Genomic DNA, 21,535 nt, shown 5'->3' with positions numbered 1-21,535 from the left:
ATTTTTGTTTTTTTATTTAACACATAAAATAACTATAACACATAAAAAAAAATGTAGGTTTGATAGCGCAAACAGGAAGTTTACAACAGAATATCGAGTTGTAAGTTTATTCCCATTTGTGCACATTTACTCCAAACCTCTAATTGTTTTGTGTTGTAGTTAAAAAAAATTGCATTAGGTTCTGCTGTTTAATGTGTTCATGCACCTCTTGGTTTCTCTGCTCTCTTTGAAAAATAATAATAATAAAAATATTTAATTTATTTTCATGTTCTGTCTGCCACCCACCAGTCACAGCAGATCAAGGGGGGGATTTGTTTGCTTACAATCTTTGAGCCACCTAATAGTTTTGTCTCCTGAAATATTCACTGTGAACGTGCAATGAATAATATTTTTTGTACTTGCATGCTTATTAGTAACTCCTTTGAGTCAGTATATCACTTCTATTTTATTTATTTATTTATTTATTTATTTTTTTTGATTGTATCTGTGTCTCTCCTGAAGCTCTGGCATTATTGAAGTTGTGTTCAAAGTGTTTCTGATCAAATGTTTTATCTGATCAAGTTGTTTTTCTCTTCTCACTTTGACTCCTCTGTCTGTTGTGGCTTACTTCTCAATATACTCCGCCAGTGGGGAGTCCTTGATTTGCCTTTAAGTGTTTAGATCCTACTGTTTGCGACGTATTAAAAGGTCAAACTACACAAATAACTTGGCAAAAACCAAACAAATCGCCCAGAATGTTGTTCCCATGGTTCAACTAGCAAACGTATTATTCTTTTCTAAGCAGATTCTTAAAAATGACAAACATTTTAGGATCATTTATATGTTTAATACTCTTCCCTTATAAAAGTTCCCCACACGTCTTGTCATTGTATGTTTTTGTTGCGACATCCAGTAGTATTCTCTGACTATGTATAACCATGGGATACGTTTAAAAATTGCAATGTTTTGGGGAAAATTTTGTCGATGTCACAAAATCTTTTAGGGGCTGCAAAATAAAGGCTAGAAATTGCTTTTTCCTGATGGATGACCTTCTTTATGTGAAGACAGAATATTTCTGAGTTGGCACGGGAACTCTGACAGTGCAGCTGGATTCCTCTGCGTATGGATAACTCTTTTTGCGCCTGTCGGGACACAGCAATAAAGCCCTGTTTCTCCTAGCTAAATGGAAATGGAATGAGGCGCTGTGTTTGGGAGTCAGTGTTCTCCCATTTCTGATGACCGATGGTAGGAAAGAGATGAAAGACCCCAATGTAAAAAGCCTTACCTCTCCTTCTTTCCTCCCTTCTTCTCCTCCTCTCCTCCTTTCTGCCTCCTCACCTAGCCGCCGTTCATCTTTTGAGTGTCAGCAAAGAACGCAGGGGAGGAAGAGAAGGGGTCTCCCAGTGCAGTTTATGTCACAGCAAATAAATGCAGCCTCGTCTACCGTCCTTTTCTCCAGTCTATGTACATTTCTCTAATTCACCTTTTCTTTCCACTGGGATACTTTACCAAGGGAACCAGCAGAACAACAACAAAGACAGGCTTTCGCTGTGGGGAGCATATAAAAAAGGGGGCTTTATTGTTGCTGAACTATTTTAGGTTTTGTTGTTATTGTGACGATGAAACCTTGAGTTACAGCTGGACTAAATAAGCTTAGGGATATTTCTTAGCTATCCTCAAATATCAGTGTGGTTTAATAAGAAGAAAATGAATACTTATTTTCACACCAGTACTGTGTTGCACTTCAGAATCCCATATAAAAACATGAATGACATAAAGTCTGTAAAACTATTAAAATTATGGAAAATTATGGAATTACAAATTAGTGTCAATTACAGCAAGTCATCCGGATTTTGAGGCAGGAAACAGACACAGACAATTACACTACAAGCACTATATTTGACTGTCACTGTGATGATGTTTTTCTGAATTTCCTAGTCAGATGTCAGTGGACATATCCCTTGAAAAAGGTTACACATTAGTTTTCTCGGTCCACAGAATATTCTACTACACGTATTGGTGATCATCAAGATGTTTTCGGGCTAATGTGGGATGGTCAGCAGTGCAGAAACACAAAATCTTACCAAGTATTTTTGGTCTAGTTTCTAGTGCAGGTACACTTGAGATAAGACAAAAATAACCTAGAAGTAACCTTCTAGCAAGATATAGGACCTTGTTTTAAGTGAAAAAGTACTAGTTCAATTGGCATTTTTCCCATGTCAAACTGCCAATGGAGCTAGTACATTTTCCATCAATTTTAATGACTTATTCACTTAAAACAAGCTCCTACATCTTGTTGAAAAGTTACTTGTAAGTTGGTTTTGTCTTATTTCAAGAGCGCCAAGATATTTTCTCGAGAAACTAGACCAAAAGTACTTTGTAAGATTTTGTGTTTTTTTGCAGTTTTTATTGTTACATCATGAGGCCTACAGTGTTGTGGGTTTTGTTTTGGGCTCTTGTCTGGATGAGTCTGCATTGCTTTTGTAGATACTTGGGTGGAATGTTCAAAATCATTCACATTTTCACATTGTTGTTAATCACATCTCATTGTCCGTCCGTCCGTCTGTCTCACACCTCAGTGCCTCAGACCTCTTCTTCTGCAGTCGGTTCACACTCAGACCGTCTCTAATTGAGTTTTGGTCAGCCAGCCAAGCCTCAAACGCTCCGTGAGAGATAAAAGAAATTTTGCATTACAACATCAAAGTGGTGCCCTTCCCCCTCGCACACATCCTCACACTATTTCTCTTCCACACTCACCAAAACATGATGAGATCAAATGAACATCTGAGGTCAGTGGAGCTCTGAAGGGTTAATGATCTGGAGACCATACTCTGATTTATTTATTTATTTATTTATTTATTATATGTTTATTCACCCCCTGGGCTCATAACTACCCTCGACGTGTGACTTCTGCCCCTCTGAGTGCAATTTACCCAACAACCTGTGTATTTGAAACACTTGCATGAGGGTGTTTGGCATGGATTTGACTTGTCTTAACACAGAAGAGCCAATATTTCACACAGCTTGTTCAATAACATTAGGCTTCAGCAGCAGGCTTCACTTTTAAACTGTGTTGCATCCTGTCAGGTTTTGTGCAATTAAGTCTCCCCTTAATTACGCAAACATCAAAAACTCAATTCCATTTTAAAAAGTTGTGTGTTTCTCTCAGTGCAACACATGGATTTATTTCAGAATATCCAGTCAAGTGTGTATTTGTGGCGCCGCTGTTAGGGTAGGGTTAGAGTAAAGCTACTCTGCTGCAGCTTTACGAGGAACTTCATATCAGTCATAACCCGGCAATCTATTGACGCAGCTAAATTAAGTTGGGGATTTATACGCTAGGAGGAGCATTTTATTTATTTTATTTAAATGGTCATGAGTCATTTACATCTCAAAAGCCTCTCGTCTCACATTCCATTCAGTTTAAAAGTTTCATGAACTCAGCAAGTCTTCCGAGCCGTTCGGGAGCTTTTTATTGCATTCTTAACCATTACTCGTCTCGCTGCCACCGGGGCTGACCCCGATGCAGTAAAAACTCAAACTAATTTGTGGAACTGTGCTGTTTCTCATCGAAGGTGAAATCAGGGAGAGTGTGCAGATCGTAAATCATTTTTCTTGCGCACCTAATTGAATATTTTAGGTCCCCGTGTTTCTTCCATTTGGTTTCATCCTTAATTTATTTTTTATTTCCTTTGCTTGGCATTACAGTAATTCAGTGTTCAATAGTGTGAAATATTTTTGTATTACAAATCAAATAGACTGCTGTAAGCTGGTTGAGATATCCATGTTTCTTTTTTAATTTGTATAAAAGAAAATCCATATAAAGTCTACATAAAAATCACTTTTGTGAAATTTAGACATTAGTCTTTCTTCCTCATAAGACAATCTAATAAATATGTTCTTCTTTGGATGAGCTCATTTATTTTTCATGCCCTTTCAGGGTCATGAAAGGGAGTTTTAGGGAGTGAGGTCTGTCTGAGCTATCATCAGGTAAGACGTAAGGTTTAAGTGGAACAGATACCCAGTCCAGACGCCCGCACTCCCTTTTATATTTGTCATAATCATCAGTCAATCTAAAGTTCATGCTTTTCAAATATCAAGTTTTTGTCAAGTCTTAATCCCCATGGAAATGTTGGATAAGATTTAAACATAATTGCTGATGTATTTAACAACATAGGCAGGCTGGCTGTTGTCATCTTTTAAAATTGACAGAAATATTGTCTCCATGTGGAATTAGATGTCTTTCAATAATTGCTAAGCTGAAAGTGGTTTGCTTTTAGCAAAGGTTCAAGGCCTGGCTGTTGTGTTGCCTTGTCTTTTTCCCTGGAAATATTACACAAGAAAACTCAGCAACTGACAGTGGGAGATTATTTTCACCCTTTGTGAGTTTTGTGAATATTTTCTGTGGCAGTCAAACACTGTTCAAAGTTTTTTTTTTTTTCTTCTCTCCTCTTGCTCTTAAAGTAATTCCAACACAAGAACAGACTCAGTTTTAACCATTCTGATTTTAAAAGATCCTTTATCTCCCTTTAAGCCTCGGAAAATTAAGCCCCATAGTTCATCCAATCTGTCCTTGATTTCATGCTGTCTGCTCTCCGACTCTGTCTTGTTTTCATCTCCATCCTTAAAGCCTCATGAGCTTTATCGGGGCTGCTTCACTTCCATCTGTTTCCCAATCAATTTGATCTCATTTCCTGCCAATTGGTCCACCTCCATGGGTTAAGGCTCATTTAATAGGAAGCGTTGCATGTTGAGATCATCAGCTGTAGTTATGGTGATGAGATCACCAACCTCTTTAGTGTTTGAGAAGCTTGTCTGGGTTTCAGTGTTGGAGGTAATTTGGATGGAGATATTTTTCAAATGTGTGCTTGCATTAAAGAAACGGTGGGCTTTAGCAGATGGCTCATCTAACTGATCAATTTAACAAAGAAGGAAGTTAATGAGGAAAAACAGGGAGTCTACAGGTCAGTCCTTTGTTAAAAGTTTTTGTAGTTTTTTTTTTTTATCCTTGTTTTTTCATTCACATAAATTCTGGAGAAACCATCGAGAGACACTGCACCAAATTAAATGTACAGTGACTCGTCTTAAATCTTTATGCAGCTCTGTTAAAAGATCAAATACTTGACACCATGGTAAATCTTGTTTACCATACAGCATATTGTTACGTTTACTACTGGAGAAAAGCAATCCATAACGGGATGCTGCCAGTTGTTTTGACAAAATGTCACAAGATTAAACAAATTCATATGGAAATGTCAAAATTTGCATGGAAACGTAAAGATAAAACCCCAGAAAATCTATTTATACATTTGGACAGCAAAAAAACTTGTTGTTGGCTTCTTAGCAACCTCCCTGATCAGTGTAGACTCAAAGTTGAATCTAAATCAAAAACTATTTACAAAAAAATGGTAGATTAACGTCCTTTATTAATGCAAGGCTGTTGGACATTTCCTTAGCACATGAATTGTACAAGGTTCGTCGCATCATACATGTAAAGACTTGTGAAATGATTTATGAAGTTTCTTTTTTTTTTTCTTCAGTCACAAAAACCCGGCCTCTCCGCAGGGGCGTGTGCGCTTTTGACCGCCATCGTAAAGCAGGCGAACCTCCCAGTCTTCCGAACATTCCTCCTTATTGTTTTATTGCCACTCTCTTAAACGCTGTAAAATTTTATCATCATCTCACATTTATTTAAAACTACCCCAAGCACGGCGCCTTCCTGTTTTCTTTAAAGAGCAATCCGATACACAAGTATTATTTGTCGTCCACATTCCCCATGCTGTCAGAGCTTCTGTGCTTATTCAAGTCCGACTCTGAAGAGCAGCAAGGCAGAGGGGTTTACGGAACAATCCTCACTGGAGTGACAGCCAACCGTATTCTTTGCTCTCATGAATTTTAACGTGTGCTTTGATTCACAAAGTGGAGTACTGAACAGGAGGAGTCGGAGCAGGTCTGCCGGTCGGCCAGCTGCACACATTATTAACCTCTCCCAATTTATATAAGCTGGAAGAGACGCTGTGGAAAATCTTCTGGACTCCCAACAATCCACGCTGCCTAGTTGAGTTCCTGTAATTTAAGCTAAGCTGTTCTGGCCCCCCGACTGCATGCAATTGAGTTTTCTGGTTGATATGCATAAACCAATTAGAAAGATATCTCTTTTACATCTTTGTGGCTAGAAATCTATTTTGTACTTCCTTTGCATTAGCGTTCAGAAACATTTTTTTATTATTATTATTTTTTTAATGCACGATCATCTAGATCTAAACCATTCCAGAAAGTCTGCCTTCTATTTAGCAGGGGGAGAAAAAAAAGGATATTGATTTTGCGTAATTGCTGTATGTTATTCACAATGCAGAGCTGTGGTGTCTGCATGCTGTTTGTGGAGTAGCCGGTCTTATCAGCGGGAGCAGATGGAGAGCGTCCAAGTGAGAGGCTCAGTCTGGCTCCATGTATGTCATAAGTAAGAGGATGACCTTGGCTGAGTCTCAGCCACAGTTCAGCTGTAAGAAACACTCTGTTTCTGTCCTTTTCCTCCTGTCTTTCTGTTTGTGTCAGTGTTTTTGCTTCACTCACACACACACACACACATGCAAACTGCTTTGCTCCTAAACGTTCCTACATGAACTGCTACTGCTAGAGACAAAAGAGGTGCAAAGACTCTCCCTGTACATGGAGTTGATTATAAAAAATAGTTGCAATTTTTTTTTTGTTTTTTTTGTTCCAACTATGGAACTATTTTTATTGGTTATAAAAAAATTACTTTTGTGCCTGAAATTGTTGTTCTATTCTTTTACACCACAAGCACACATGAATCAAAAGCAGTTTTTCGAGAATCAGTTCTTCTTAGTAAGTCAAACGGTGAGCAAACGAGAATGTCAAGAGCTTTCCTGGTAGATTTATATTGCACTTAAGCTGGGCGAGATAAGAGTCTCCATTTCGGAAGTAGAGAGATTCGAAGTTGTTGTGACTTTTGTGCTGTTTATGTTTAATATGAGCAGCCCAGCCTCTCATATATGAGTTGTTGCTGCAATATATTCTACCATGTTTTCTTTTAATGTTACAATGTGCCGTAATTGCCAGTCTTCTCCAATAACTTAGGAAAAAGAAGAAGAGAAGATTCATTTTTTCGCATTTCAGACATGAGCTTTAGCTCTGTGTAATAGAACATGGTGGGCTACATCAGTCCATGTGATACTTAAATATAGCAGAGCAAAGAATTTTGGTTGGACACTTTGGCACGAAATAGATTGAATGGAGGAAAAATCAAAAACCATTTAACCCTAAATTTAAAATCTGCACCTGGATATTTTTGCTTATTTTAACTGTACGCACTTCTCTAAATGTCCTGTGAGTAAATACATTTGCCCATTTATCCATAACAACTGGGACTTTCAATATCTAGCAAGTTATTTGCGCAATTTACCTTCTATTAAAAGAATACCCCTCAGATTCATTTCCCTCGCTGCTATTATGGTGAAATTACCGTAATAACTTGATATTGGCTGAAAAGCGCAACGTCTCCCTTTTCAGAAACTTTTGGGATTTGAGGGGGCAAAGTGTGGCTGAATTACGGTTCTGCAAATTTGACTGAATCGCCGGCCCTCCGATTAAAGCTTAGAGGGTTAATCTGGGCAATAAAATTGACAGAAATATATCCTTATGTTTGATACATTAACTAAACTTTTAGATGCTTTTTTCACAGACATGCTTCAACCCTAGTTTTTAGGGTAGAGTGGGCGCCCAAAATACAGAGGCCATAGTCGTCGACATGGCCGTTGTGAGCCTCTAGTGCCAAAAATATCTTTGAAAAAAAACGAATGAAATTGAGAGGACCCCGGGTTTTCTTCCTTAGAATGATTCATTATGAGACTGGGAACTAAAACTTTTTGACATCTTATCTCTCTGCTTTACACAAGACTTCTTCATACATACTGTATGACAACATACTGCCGTGTTTAACCTGGTGATAACCGTCTCATAACGTTGTGGGAACGTCTTTGTCATTACGTGGATATGCCGTGTCATTTGAGGCTCAGATCAAGTCTCAGGGCAGGTTTAAAGTGGAAACTTGAAAACGGTAATTGTATCGCTCAGTCCTCCTCACGGCTCACTCGAAAACGCCCCTGCAGACCCAGCTTAGCTTTAGAGCAGATAGGCCAAGCGAGGTTGTTAGCATTAAGATGAAGCACTCCATCCTGTTAGGATGCCTTAAAATAGGATGCAGCTGAGGAAATATTTAAATTCTACATGGTCTCTTATTTGTCCGCGTGCAGCTAGTGTAAATGTCAGTAGTGGAGAGAGAAAAAAAAAAAAGAAAATATGCAAAAAGAATTGTAATAAATGCCATGTGGATGTCTTTTAGAACAAATATTTTACACATTGACCTTTAGGATATAATTTGTATTTGCAACACAGAACATCCAGTGTTCATTTGCTTAATGTTTCTAAAGGTGTTTACATTATTTGTAAATTAGTATCAAGCCCCAACTCTCTTCCTCTTCCACTTCATAGTCTTTTTTTTTTCTCAATTTAAACCAGCTTCCACTTTTTTTTTTATTAAATGTGCTTTCAGTCTGGGAACAGCTCCATTACTTCTGATTATTTTTAATGGCAGGCTCATTCTTTTGTAGTGCATTCATATTTGTCTCTCAAGACTTGAAGACTGTTTTAATGAGCTCTCAAAAGGTCTCCTTCCTTAGCCCTTGGCTACATCCAGCTATGTGCAGCAGGCAACTCTAGTAGACCCAGACTATATAAGGCATGAACACTTCCCTAGACATGAAGACATGCCATTCTTCCCTTTGACAGATATTATCCAGTGGGGAATGGTAGACACATACCTCAAGCAGATCTTTGATTAAAACGCATTAGACAAACAAAGAATAAAAATTTCAGCAATGCTGCAATGTGAAGGTATATTGCAGGGACCACATGCAAGATCATCATAGATACTAAAAAAATGATGCTTGAGTGGCAAATAGAAGGTTTTTTTGGGTTTTTTGCTTTGCTTTATGATGAAAAATGTATAATTCCTTGCAAGAGAGAGCAGCCATTTTGGCTCAAGGCAAACGTTCTGAGTGTCACAGTTCTTCCCTCCTGTTCATGTTTGCCTCCGTTTTCAAACGCAGCAAAGCTATAGGTATTCCACTTCCTAATTTGGACATATTCGTTTTAACACATTCGTTGTTTTGTTTTGTTTCTGTCTCTTTTCTTCCTCCCTCCATGTCTGCCTCCAAGACACTATGATCCGACCAGAAGAAGATGATCGTGCACCTCCAGTTGATGGCATAGACACCGAAAAGCACTCTGCTGAAAGGTGACCTCCAGACTCTTCACCTCCCGGCAGCGTTTGGTGAGTTACCCATGAAAAATGAAAAGAGAAAGAAACCTCTTGTATTCACAAATGACACTGTTGTCTCTCCCCCTGCCAGCTGTCTGTACCTTCAGGGCATTTTCCTAATGTTCACGTTCACAATGTTTTAAATTGCGCTGTCAAAAACAGAGCGCATGTTGGTTTGATAACATTTCCCACTAATTAAGAAAATCTTAAGATTAAATGAGCTTTTTCTATCGACTCAAATGATCTTTTATGCTTAAGTTTGTTTGATGATTTGAAACATGAAGGTGTGCCAAAAAATATAAAATGAAAAATAAAGCAGTGAACCTATTACGTTTTTTTCAACACTTTATATGATGCATCTTGTTATTTGCAACTATGCAACAATGTTTTCGGTTGTAACCCTAATCGTCTCACCTAAAATAAATCCAAATATAACTTGGTTGACATCAAGATTTATGACAGAATCAGGTCCAGAATCAGGTTTTTATTAAACTTCTCCCTTTTCTATAATATACATCTATTGTTAATCTTTTTTTTATTTTTTTTTTATTTTAACAATTGCAATTGTTCTTTGCTAAACATACCCCTAAGTTACCTTCCTTTTAAATAAACAAAATGAGTCCAGGCATAAAAATCAGCTCGTTTGAAATAAATGGAAGAATGTTCTGCTTGCAGTTTACATGTAAATTATGCTCAGTTATTAAAATAACTAACAATATCAAACACCACAGTCTTGAGTTGTGCTTGGAGTGTATTTTTGTCATAAGTCTCATTAACTGGGCTAGAACTTCGATAGAGGGATCTTGTTGTTGTCTCTTTGTATCTAGAAGATCAGTGGTTTGAGTTGGTATTCTCACTGCGTGTCTAAAGTCTTTATATGTTGCTTCATTGTCCTTCCAAAGTCCAAAAATGATACATGTTAGATTTGCTTGTGAGTCTAAATTGACTGAAGGCAAAAGCAAATGCGTGCATGCTTTTGCTGCCTGGTCTTTCTTTGTAATGTGCTTTGGAGGTACCATTTTCTTGCCTGATGATAATTGTAAGAAGCTTCAGTGCTAAAGCAACTCTGAACAATACAATACTCAGTGAACAATACAACTTCTATTTTGCTACGGCGGATGAAGGAAAATGGTCTGGACTTTAACCTTACATTGCTTTAATTCCATCGCTGGGATTTGCACATTCGTATAAAAAGCACCCACAAAATTTGTCTGTGCCTAAAAAAAGGAAACGAGCATGGGAAGCAATCAGTTGTTAAAGACTTCACTTGTCTCTGAGCTTGTTTGGACTTAGTGACATGTCCAACTTACTCCTGCTGTTACTTCCTTATCAAAAAGAAGTACACAGAAACTCACCCTCACCCTGAAGCTATTTTGGGATGATTTAAAACAATCACAAAAGTAGCTAAAGAAGTTTTCCTTTTTTTGTACCGATGTGATATACTCGCTGTGATGAGGCAACTAGGGGAACGTACAGACCCAGAAAGTATGCAGGGTTTGATTAAACAAAATGAATTGATTTGAAAAGAGAACACCAGAAATGATGTTAAAGCCAAAGTATAATTATTACATCAGAAGTATCGGGCAGTTCTTTAGCAACTGAATTACTACATGAGCTGCAAACAAAACTGGAGACGCCAGTGTTTTGGACGCAAGACTTAAAATTATACTTGTGAACTTGCAGAAATACATTCAATTATTGCTGTGACTGACTTGTGGGTGAAACGACGTTTATAACGACACCCATCAAGGTCTAATTGGAGCTGGTGTGGACCGGAAAGTAGGAAAATGTACTTTTATGGAGTATTTCCTCTGCTTTATTTTGCTCTGACCCAACATTTCTCTCATCTGTACAACTGTTCACATTCATCAGCACCTCTGAAAAATGTGAATTGGAAACCTTAAATAATCTTTCAATGCAGTATGACACTGAAAAAAAAACAGCTCTCTAACAGTAGGCTTTGTTTGTTTTTTTGCATGTAGTTCTCACTGTATGCAGCAATAAGCTAAACTTCCAGTTTCAGTTCCAGTTGGCTTAAACTATGATTATTACTCTAGATATGAGCAAGTTTAGGTCTGGATTCATTTTCTTCTAGCGATTTCATAGAAGATCAACACACACCTGCCATACATGAAAGTCATGTTTTTTTTTTGTTTTTTTTTTCGCATTTTGAGGAGTAATAATGAGAAATGGTCTTCTCTTCCACGTTATATTTATTCCCTAGGAAAACAACAACAAAAAAATATTTGTAATACGTAATTCCTGAAGCAGTAACCTTTAACACAGTCTAAATCTGATAATCTTATCCTGAAATAATATTTCTATCATTCTGATGAGAGGGCATGTCTTTTTTGAACGCTATATGTCCGGTATATTGAATTGATGAGTGATATTAAGCATTAATTTGAAAGTGAGGAACGCCGAGCGATAATTGTTGCAGTCAAAGGCATGCAGAAATGTTATCTCAGGCAAGTTAGCCAAAGGAGAAAGAACATCTATTATTGAAGTAATGGGTACACAGTAAATGCTGCCACTTTGTAGATGTCAGTGGGTTTACGGTTTGTCACCCAGCATTTCCCTGAGTGAGGGTATACCAGCAAGAGTGGTTAAAAGCACTCAAGCATCAGACAGACTTCCCTCAGTGCACATGTAATTTGGGTTTGTGGTAGCACGAGGCCCAGACGCGGTTATACAAGAGATAATAACAAATACAGTTTTGTGCAAGTGTGACAGGACACATTAACAATCTGTCTGGTTGTCCACTGTTTTTTCTTCCTGTTGTTGGTTCTTTTCTAATTTTGGGTTTTTAAGGACTTTTAAAATGTTTGTTAAAGATAAATCAGAAGTGTTTCACATTTAATTTTCACTTTTTTATGCTATACATAAAAAAAAATCTGCCATTTTCAGATATTATACTGCTTTGTCAGAAACAAGCAATCAGAGCCAGGAGGAAGGTCTTAGCGCTGTCGATCATGCTTGTGTATGCTACGCAACAGAGAGTTTCCTTTAAGTTGGTGATATTGGTGTTTTGTTTTCCACACCATGATGGTCCCGTGTTTTTCTTGACAAATTATTGTGTTTGTCTTTTTGATTTATTTACTTTTTAACAAAGGTAAGACAACAAATACAAATATCTCTCTGTCACCTCAATAAAATATCACCAAAGTCTCATTAATGCTTTTTAAACCACAGAAATGGTACGATTGAATTATTTTTTTTTTATTTTTAATCTGTACTTTTTAGAACTTTTTTCCAATAAAAAAAATAGCAATAAGTGCCATTCAACCCAACCACTCTCCTGCATATTTTTTTTTCTTTTGTACATTGTGCTGCACTTCAGTGACACTTTAAGGAAAATCTCATTTAAAGGAAATTGTTGAAGTCTGTAGGCTAAATCATGGGGTTAAAATTCAGTTAAACCGCAATCAATCTGCTTGAGCCAATAGGAAGTTTTTCCATCAACTTTTTTTTAAAGGACCTCGCTAAGTCTCTATTATTATTCCTCTCAATTTTAAGCTGGAAATCCGTCAAAGTGGAACTGATGAAGGGATTGTGAGAATAAAAGGTGAATTATAGTGAGGGATCCAGTCCACAGGGACTTCATTAGCTAGTCAGGGCTCCGTATTATAATACTTCAAACATTGTGAAGCCCTGTTTGGTATTCAGCTCCAGTTCTCAGGGACTCAAATTCACAATTAATGACTAATCTTAGTCCTTTAATAAACACATAAATAAACACGGGTATTTACACTGAGGTCTCTCTGCTGGGGAACAAAGCATAACAAGCAGAGTGTTTTTTTTTGTTTTTTTTTTCTGTCCTACCAAAAGAAACTCTTCAACAAATGGCTATCTCTGTTTAAATTCCTCTGAAACCATGTTGGTGTTTAGAGGGATATCAATCATAATTTATGGCGTAAAACATGATTTAAGTCGTTTGAAATGTACAACTTGACATTTCTTTGCACGTGAGCACAGCAGCACAAGGCAGGATTGCTCAGGTTCACTGGTGTTAATGGTCATTTTCCTGTATTTCTCCCATTTTCATAATGGCCCTTCAATACTGTGGGATCTGCAACGACAGAAATATTTCATGAGGAATCTTTGCATCAAAGATTAAGCACAACTTTCTCCCCTGCAAAGTGTGGCACCTTCGCCCAAACTTGTACCATCACTGTTTTTGAGCTCAGTTTTCTTTAAAGACACTTTTGTGAATATCTAACTAAAATAGCTGACTCCTCTTCATTTTATTTCTAGAATCCTTTCATCTTCTGCTCGGTTGGTGAAACTATGTTTTGTTTTTATAGCGGCTAAAACGTGGGCCAAATTATCTTATGCAGATAAGGGATCTTGTTAAAACAATCATACCACTTGAACTTAACTTCTGTTACATTACAACCACAAAATATGTATTTTTTTCTGATTTTACTTGACTGACTAAAGCAAATTTATGGGATCTCCGATGAGGTCTGATATGAAACAGTTCAAGGATTATGAACACATTTCCAAAGTTCCTTATATTGCTCAGTTATGTCTGGAAACAGCGTATTATACATGCTGCTAAGTGGAGCTGCACCACCAGCATGCATATTCTGTTCATTGTGAGTTAGTTTTTATGTGTGTTTTGTTGTTTGCAGTAAAATTCATATTGCTTCATAGAAAAGCGGCGCTTATGAAGGATGCTCTATTTATTTGAGTATCAACAACATTATGGAGAGTAGGATTTAGTTCGCGCTGGTTTTTATTAACACTCCTGTTAGAACAAAAAAAGCATTAGGAACAAGTCAAGACAGAAACAAATCAGAGACAGATATGGACAATGTTTGTTTCAAAGATTTTTACTTTATCAAGGAGTGGGATGAGTTTACAAATTCAGGTCAACTCACTCTGTCTGCAACAGAAATGAACTCACCAGTTTGTCTTAGCAGCGCTGAACATGGGCGCCCTGCAAACCTGTAAGAGCATCTCATGCGATGGCTTTTTGCTATGCAGCACAGAGAACGACACATGTCTGCAACGTTGAAGAGTCTGAACAAAGCCACAGACAGTAAAAGTCATCAGAAGGTCGCATTGACCTTTCCATAGACGGATGGGTCAGAGCTTAAAAGGTAAATGAGCGTAAAGTAACATTAATGAGTAAATGATGCGCCAAAAACAATTCAATTATTAAATATGAAAAGAATATTATGAGTAAAAGATGGAAAGTGGATATAAGAGTAGATAAATATCGAAACTGAATATAGTAAAACGAGTAAAACACAGTCAATGAGAGGACCTGCTGTTTCATTCACCTGAGCTTACCTCACTACTAAATGTTACAAGAGCTAATAAAAATAATAAAAAAAACCATCATATTTTACACCCAATTTACTCTCAGCATACACAAGTTCTCAGAAAAGGCTCAAATATTAAAGCAACATATTACAAAATATTTTATGTTCTTATACTCGGTATCTTTTACTTTGTAATTGTATTTGTGCCCATGTGTGTCAGCTGCGTTTGGGGGACACTATTGAGCTTGAAAACCACACAGAAAGGTTGCAGAGATGGAGCTGCCCTGCGGGTAAGCAGTGAAGCCTATGTGTACAGATTGAAGAAGTCATGGGTATTAAAGAAAGGAGAAGTATCACAGCTGGGATGGTGCAGAACCACAGGCGTGACATTGTGTCTGATGGCTTTTCATGCTGGAGTCAGAACTCATAGCTACTGTCATGTAAAAATGAAAGCCGTCTCACTCCCACCACCAAAAGCCACGGTGAGAAAAAAAAAAGAAAGTACACCCTCTCTCGGTTGGTGGTTTGTGACAGTCACATTACTGATGAACTTAGCCAGGTTTGATAAAACTATGCAACTATTTTTAAAGAGCTTTTAAGAAACAATAATACTTTTGTTAAAAGTATGCCACAAAAACCAGACATGAACCAACTAGAAGTTAAAATGAGGTTATTTTACTCTGTCATGACTTATGCTACTGAAACTTAAACATGTTGGCTTATCCTCTTAACAGTAGCAGTTATTAGTTATCTGTAAGTTTTGAATGTTTATAAATAGGTTGTTTTGCAGTTCTACCTCAATGCGTAGTGTAATGAGTTTCTGTTCTAACTCAGTATTTTCTGAGATCTTGGCACCTGGTAAATGTGCTGTATATTGTTCTGTCCCAAAATAAATGATGTTTTCCTTACTTTTTTTCTACATACAACTTAGACTCTTCCTTACATCAGATTTCATATATGATATGTAAATAACCCCCAAACTCTCACTTGTTTGAAATTGAAATTTAAAGTAGTTTTTTGATAGGTGTTGCACTTTTAATTCTGTTGTTTTAATATGTCCATTGAATTCCATTTGAATTTAAACTTGTATTTGGAGGCCTAAAGAAAACTTTATTTTTGTTTGAGTGAAATTTCCTTCTTCTTTCTTTCTCTCCCTCCTACCCATGAAATCCCCTGCTTTTATTATTCCTTCCATTTTAGCTGCCAGAAAACACAGTACCTTCGACGGACAATGTGCAGATGGACCTTTCCAGCTTCTCTCCTGTGGCATAAATATATTTCTATGAGTGGTTTTGATTTTTTGCAGTTCTTCAGTCAGCTTGTAGGCATGTTTTTTTTTTTCTTTCCCTGTGAGGCACAGAATGGTTTAGCTGGAAACCCCCCACCCCCAAAAAAATAGCAACAACAACAAATCCCAACCTGTTCTCAGTTCTGAAAACATCTCACAGACCTTCAGCTCTGTCTTGCCACAACACGACTCTTACTGGACTCATCCTATACGCTGACCTTCAATTATGGCCTCAACTGCAACTTAAAAAAGTTTTTCTTATAGGTAAAAGACACATAATGAAGTATTTTCTTTTCTGTAAGGTCATGGAAACTGAAACTACGCAACGGCATACTTTAATCCAACACTAAACCGCTAATTTCAGGCATAATTTATAGTGATGTTCCTCATTCTAATGTGGACACTTACATTTTATTAGCTGTTGGTGACTCAGTCACACTAGAAGTGTTATTTTAGCACTAAAAGTTATAAGGCGACACAAGTTGTCACTGTACACTGCCAGCTAGAGAGAAAAGTTGATTCCATAATTTTAGTGCTTACTTTTAGTTTGAGGCAGGATATTTATATAGCCTCATGTGGGATGGTTGTTACCTTCTAATTCATGCACAGTCTACAGCAGACAGGTTGTTGAGAATTGCATTGATTCCAAATACATGAAACTGTGAAGAAAATGTACGTGTAATATTTGGGCTCAGGTCTAAGCAATCAGATGAAACAGGATGTCACTAAAAACCCTGCTTCACATTGCATAAGTAGTAATTTAGATGGAAAGAACTGGGTTTGGTGTAGCTGGACGGTACGGCTATTGTGCAGGGCTGCAGAGAGTAGCTACTGGTTTGAGTGGGTGAATGCCATAGAGCTGAAAGTGTGACAGCCTTGGTGGAGTCGCTTGACAAACCAAGCTTGACAAAAGTGCTGTGGAGACACTGTGATAAGCAGCAAGGATGAAGGTCTGGATCTGATGCTCAGGAAAGGAGAAAGAAAAGAATGCACACAAAATATATACCTGTAGAAGAAATCCATGCTACAGCGCCACATTTTTGAGCTTACAGATTTAACAGACAAGTGCAGCTATGTACTGTTGTAACATAAGTTGTCAGGCTTCAATATTTGAGCAAAAATGATCTAAGAGAAAAGTGCTTGGCCTGTCTGATATAAAGGAGATAACATCTGCTTTGTGGGAGATGTTAGCTAAGACCTTCACTGAAAATGGTTTTAAATCCCACTGCATTGCAAATTGTTGTTTTTCATGGGCAAAGATGGTAGAAACCTAAAGACCCACGACGTCATTTGCAGTAAAATGTTATTCTACATTTTTGATTATGAGTGGATGAATACAAAGTAGGGTGTGCGTGTGTGTGTGTGTGTGTGTGTGTGTGTGTGTGTGTGTGTGTGTGTGTTGGTCTATCATATAAATTCTTATTATTATAATTATGCAAACACTGTACAATACATTTCTACAAAATTATTTTTATTTTATAATATTTCATCCTAGTTTTTTCACTAATATTTGATTTCATAAAGGATAAAGATTTCATAATAATGATAAAGATTTCCACTCTTGAACCAAAATCGAGAAGAAGAGAGAAGATGGGCCTGTGTGATTGAGTTAAACCGATACAGTTTGCCTTGGTTTGCCAGTCGACTTCAACGAAGTGAGCAATGAAGATTGCTGTTTGCTCGTCAAACCATCGAATGTTCTGAGATATACGGGTCATTTCTAAACATTTTACCGTGGACTTAGCTGTGAGAGCAGCCAAGAAAGCAAAGCTTACCTTGGCCTGCGCCAATCACTTTGAGTACAGTATGTTCTGTTTTTTTTAGTCGAGGGTACATTAGAGAGACAGATAGGCACATGCAAGCAACAACCGAATGTAAAAGCTGACCTGACGGTTAATGAGTGAAGTACCCTATCTGGTTTTTGAAAATTATGCCAAAAACATTTCAGCTATTTGTGTTCCCTCAGGAGTAGTCAGGATAAGGTCAGCGAAGCACCACAGTCATGATGACTTTTGCAGGAAACTCGACATTTTTTACTCTGTGCGCAGTCCGTCAGGGTCACACTGACCCTTTGTGCGCTTTTATGAGGTGTTTTTTTTTTTTTGTTTGTGTCTGTGTGTTTTTTGGAAATTGGTGGTCTGACGTGTTGCACCTTCTGCCAAAGTAGTCAGAAAAGATAAATGAAACAGAAGCTTGAAAATTAATGTTCATATCTTCTTCATTTTATCTTTTGAACTTCTGTCTAAGCAGTTTAATTATTTGGATTACGCAGCTGCACAAGAATCTTCCCTTTTTTAAGTCTACGATAAATAGCAAGCCATGCGTCACAGTGGGCTGGTGAAGAACTGCTGAACTGTATCTCCTGGATGTTGTTCCTGGGATGCTCATCACTGCGATGATAGATTATTACAGTTTCCACATTTGCTAACCTCTGAAAGGCAGTAAAGCTTCCAGCTTTGACCGAGAGGCAAAATCTCTGGTGTTTTATTCAATAAACAAGCCAAGCCAAACAAAGGGAACGTCATCCTTTTGACATTTAAGTCTCAGACTCAAAGTCAGAGAAGTAACTTAATTATAATGCTTTTTGGCTTAACTGTACTACTAGTCCTCTCTTAGGTCACCTATACAGGACATTCTGCTGTTTTTTTTTTGTTGTTGTTGTTATCCAACAATTGTATTGTTATTGAGCTGGCGGTCTAAATTAAAATATATTTTATTTTTTTCTCAAAACAAACACATTTATTTTTTTGTCAAACTGGACATTTCTAACTTCCATCTTGGATGTTCATTTCTGCCCTATCCCACTCGTCTCCTACGCTTTTTTCTCTGTTCTGCTCCCTCCATTTTTCTCTTACCAGGCCATTCATTGTGTGTTGGGCATCATTCTGGTGTGATGCATTGGCAAATCGTAATCCCCAGACTTGGCTCCTGTCTGATAGAAATCTACTTATTCCGGGGTGGAAGTGGGGTTTTCTATGAGCTAAAAATGAACCATACGTTTAATTTCAGAGAGGGATTCTCAAACACAAATTATTGTTTAATTTACAACAATATAAAATGCATTTTTTCCCCCTTTGCAGTACAGAAAGTGAGTTAACCCTATGTTGTTGTTGTTTTTTGTCAACCACCTTGTTTCTGATGCTAATGTTGATTTGTGTCTAATTTTAACCTCACTTGCAGCGAAACCTTTCTGTTTTAGGAATCCAGCTGTCTGAAGATCAAAATTGATGATTCTGGCTTTAATTAGTATAGCCTGTTTTAGTGATATCAGCAATTCTTTACAGGCTATGCTAATCTGTGCCAGAATCAGCAATGCAATTGGGATGGATGCATGATTCTGGCACTGATGACACCCATAACCCAGCAAACCCCACACATTTTACTATTTAGTGCTTTGTCAAAGCTTTGATACATAACTGACACAAAAAGATGGATGGCCACTGGTAACGAATGACCTCTCGTCCTGGTGTCAGACTCCAGTTGAAACAATAATTTGTAATAATGAGAATTGAAAAATACCAGGTGGCCCATATGTCTTATGTGATGCAATCAAGTGGCCTTTACAGGGATTGCTGGGCGAAGCCTTTATTAGTGTAAATGTCAAAGATGATGTCAGTATCTCAAGCTCATCGCTGGGAAAAGTGGATCCTCATTTTGAAAAAAGTACACACAGTACTGGATCCATAGCAGTTATCATGTTTGTATGGAACTTTTTTTTTTTTCCGATTAACCTGGTTTGTAAAAGGTCATTATTTTACAGTGTGACAGTCTGTAAGCGAAAAGGTCACCCCTGCAGGAGCTCATTTGACCTCTGTAATAATAAATATTAAACCTGGTGCCAAACATAAAAAAAGTCCTAAAAACAAAATATTTATTTTTGGAGAAAAGCAACTTATTTATTTTTTTTGTGTCTGTATTTTTCTCAGTTTATTTCTTTATTTTTAAAGCAATAAAAATTTTCGCATATCAATATTACAGTGACCCTTTTTTAGAACAAGAACAATTTTGAAAGATTGGAAGTTCAGTAAATGCTTAAGATAAAATACAACAAGCCACACATACAAGATAAATAAGAAAGTTAACTCACTTGTGCACTCAAATTCCTAAACTATGTCTGTTTCTTCTAATTTCTCTCACACATTCCTTCTTTTAATTTCAGGGCAAATTGTATTTGTACTATGACAGAAATGCTGGACACAACTTAATACCAAAATTTAATCATTAAAACATCTGCATGATGGGTTTTCTATTAAATGGCTTGTCTAGAAGCAGCTAAATGGTTAAAATTCCAACTTTTATAGCCGCGGTTTTCCCATTAGGTGTGAAGCTCTTTTCCAATTAAATTGAACATGATGCTAAATTCTTGTCATGTCTGTGCAAGAGGAGAGTATATAAAAATAATTTGCTCCTGGAAAACGGCAATTTGTGCTGTTGCCAGGAAAACCTGTATGTATGTAGTTTGAATATTTGAAATATGATTTGATTTGTAATCTTGATGTTCTCACTCTGGCCAAACATATGATCTTATGCGGAAAATTACAGTATTTTCAGCTGTGGACAATATTTTGTCCACGGTTCTTTTGACGTGAGGCTTTCTCCCCTGATTTTTTACTTAACTTTAAGGTTCATAAACACGTCTTAAAAATACAACCAAAATCTACAAGGCCGGATTGGTGGTTTCTCAGCTGCTTTCATTTTTGCCCATGAATGATTTTTGCGAAAGTAGAAGATCGCAACTTGCACCTGGACTATTTTTAGTGCTGATCTTATCCTCTATGTTGAAAAGAATAAGGCTAAATTCGAATTAAGGCATAAGACTTAATAGACGATAATCAAACGCGTAGCATGGCCGTTGTCTTCTAACGCAATTCCTCCCGATTCTCATCTCACTTCAGTTCTTCGCCTGCAGTTTCTCCTATTGAGCTTGATTTATCCTGTTGAATTTCAACAGGGCCAATCAGCAGACAGACGGAGGAGCTGTGAACGATGTCATTGATTTTCTGCTCTGTTTTAGAATTGCAGTCTGTCTATGGTGGTAATTTGCTAATCGCAGATGAGGAAGTGAACAAAACCATTCAGCCTGTTCAGATGTTATTGTCTGTTTGATGCCAACATATTATTTGTCTTTGCTTCTACCATATTGTACATACACTTATTTAAATTCAAAATTGCCTGCTGAGCAATCTTAATAATAAAGAACAATGCAGTCGGTTAATGTCATTTTTATACAATCAATAATCTGTGATCGAAGTGCAAGAGGATACACAGAATCTGCCTCTAGCACTGCTCAACTATCTGTAAAGTACAGTTTTCTCGAAGCGTCTTATTTAAAGTTATTCATTCATTTTTATGGCTAACATGCTTCATCTTGCCATAAGAGCAGAGGATTCGTGTATTGCTGACTAACGGGTAGAGTGGCGGTAAACTGGGACTCTGAGGAATTGCCATTCTGCTGTGGCCTTTGATTGGCAGGGGAGTAAATGGCAGCAGCATCTGGAAGCACTCTGATCAGAGCCTGCAAAAGTACACATACCCACACGCACACGAACATCTAATACATTTACACACACATCCACATGTACACGCAGATACACATCCACTGGCCTTGCACTAAACCCTCAAGCCCCCTTTGCTTTGTGAGACTTAGAGCAGGAGTAT

General features: G+C 37.4%; 1 protein-coding gene across 2 annotated transcripts in view; it reads left to right on the top strand.

The window, feature by feature from the left end:
* The window catches only part of LOC106934551 (muscarinic acetylcholine receptor M3-like), an 88,269-nt gene that overhangs the window by 25,467 nt on the left and 41,267 nt on the right, over positions 1–21,535 (top strand). For both annotated transcript variants that reach the window (XM_015014536.1, XM_015014545.1), the window contains exon 2: positions 9,217–9,331. The gene's annotated coding sequence lies outside the window, so the exon portion shown is untranslated. The remainder of the gene's footprint in view (positions 1–9,216; positions 9,332–21,535) is intronic.

The sequence above is a fragment of the Poecilia latipinna genome, unplaced genomic scaffold (assembly GCF_001443285.1).
Source record: "Poecilia latipinna isolate Pla-1442-1.1 unplaced genomic scaffold, P_latipinna-1.0 Scaffold69, whole genome shotgun sequence".
NCBI classification, from domain to species: domain Eukaryota; kingdom Metazoa; phylum Chordata; class Actinopteri; order Cyprinodontiformes; family Poeciliidae; genus Poecilia; species Poecilia latipinna.
This window is presented reverse-complemented; position numbering and strand designations above follow the sequence as displayed.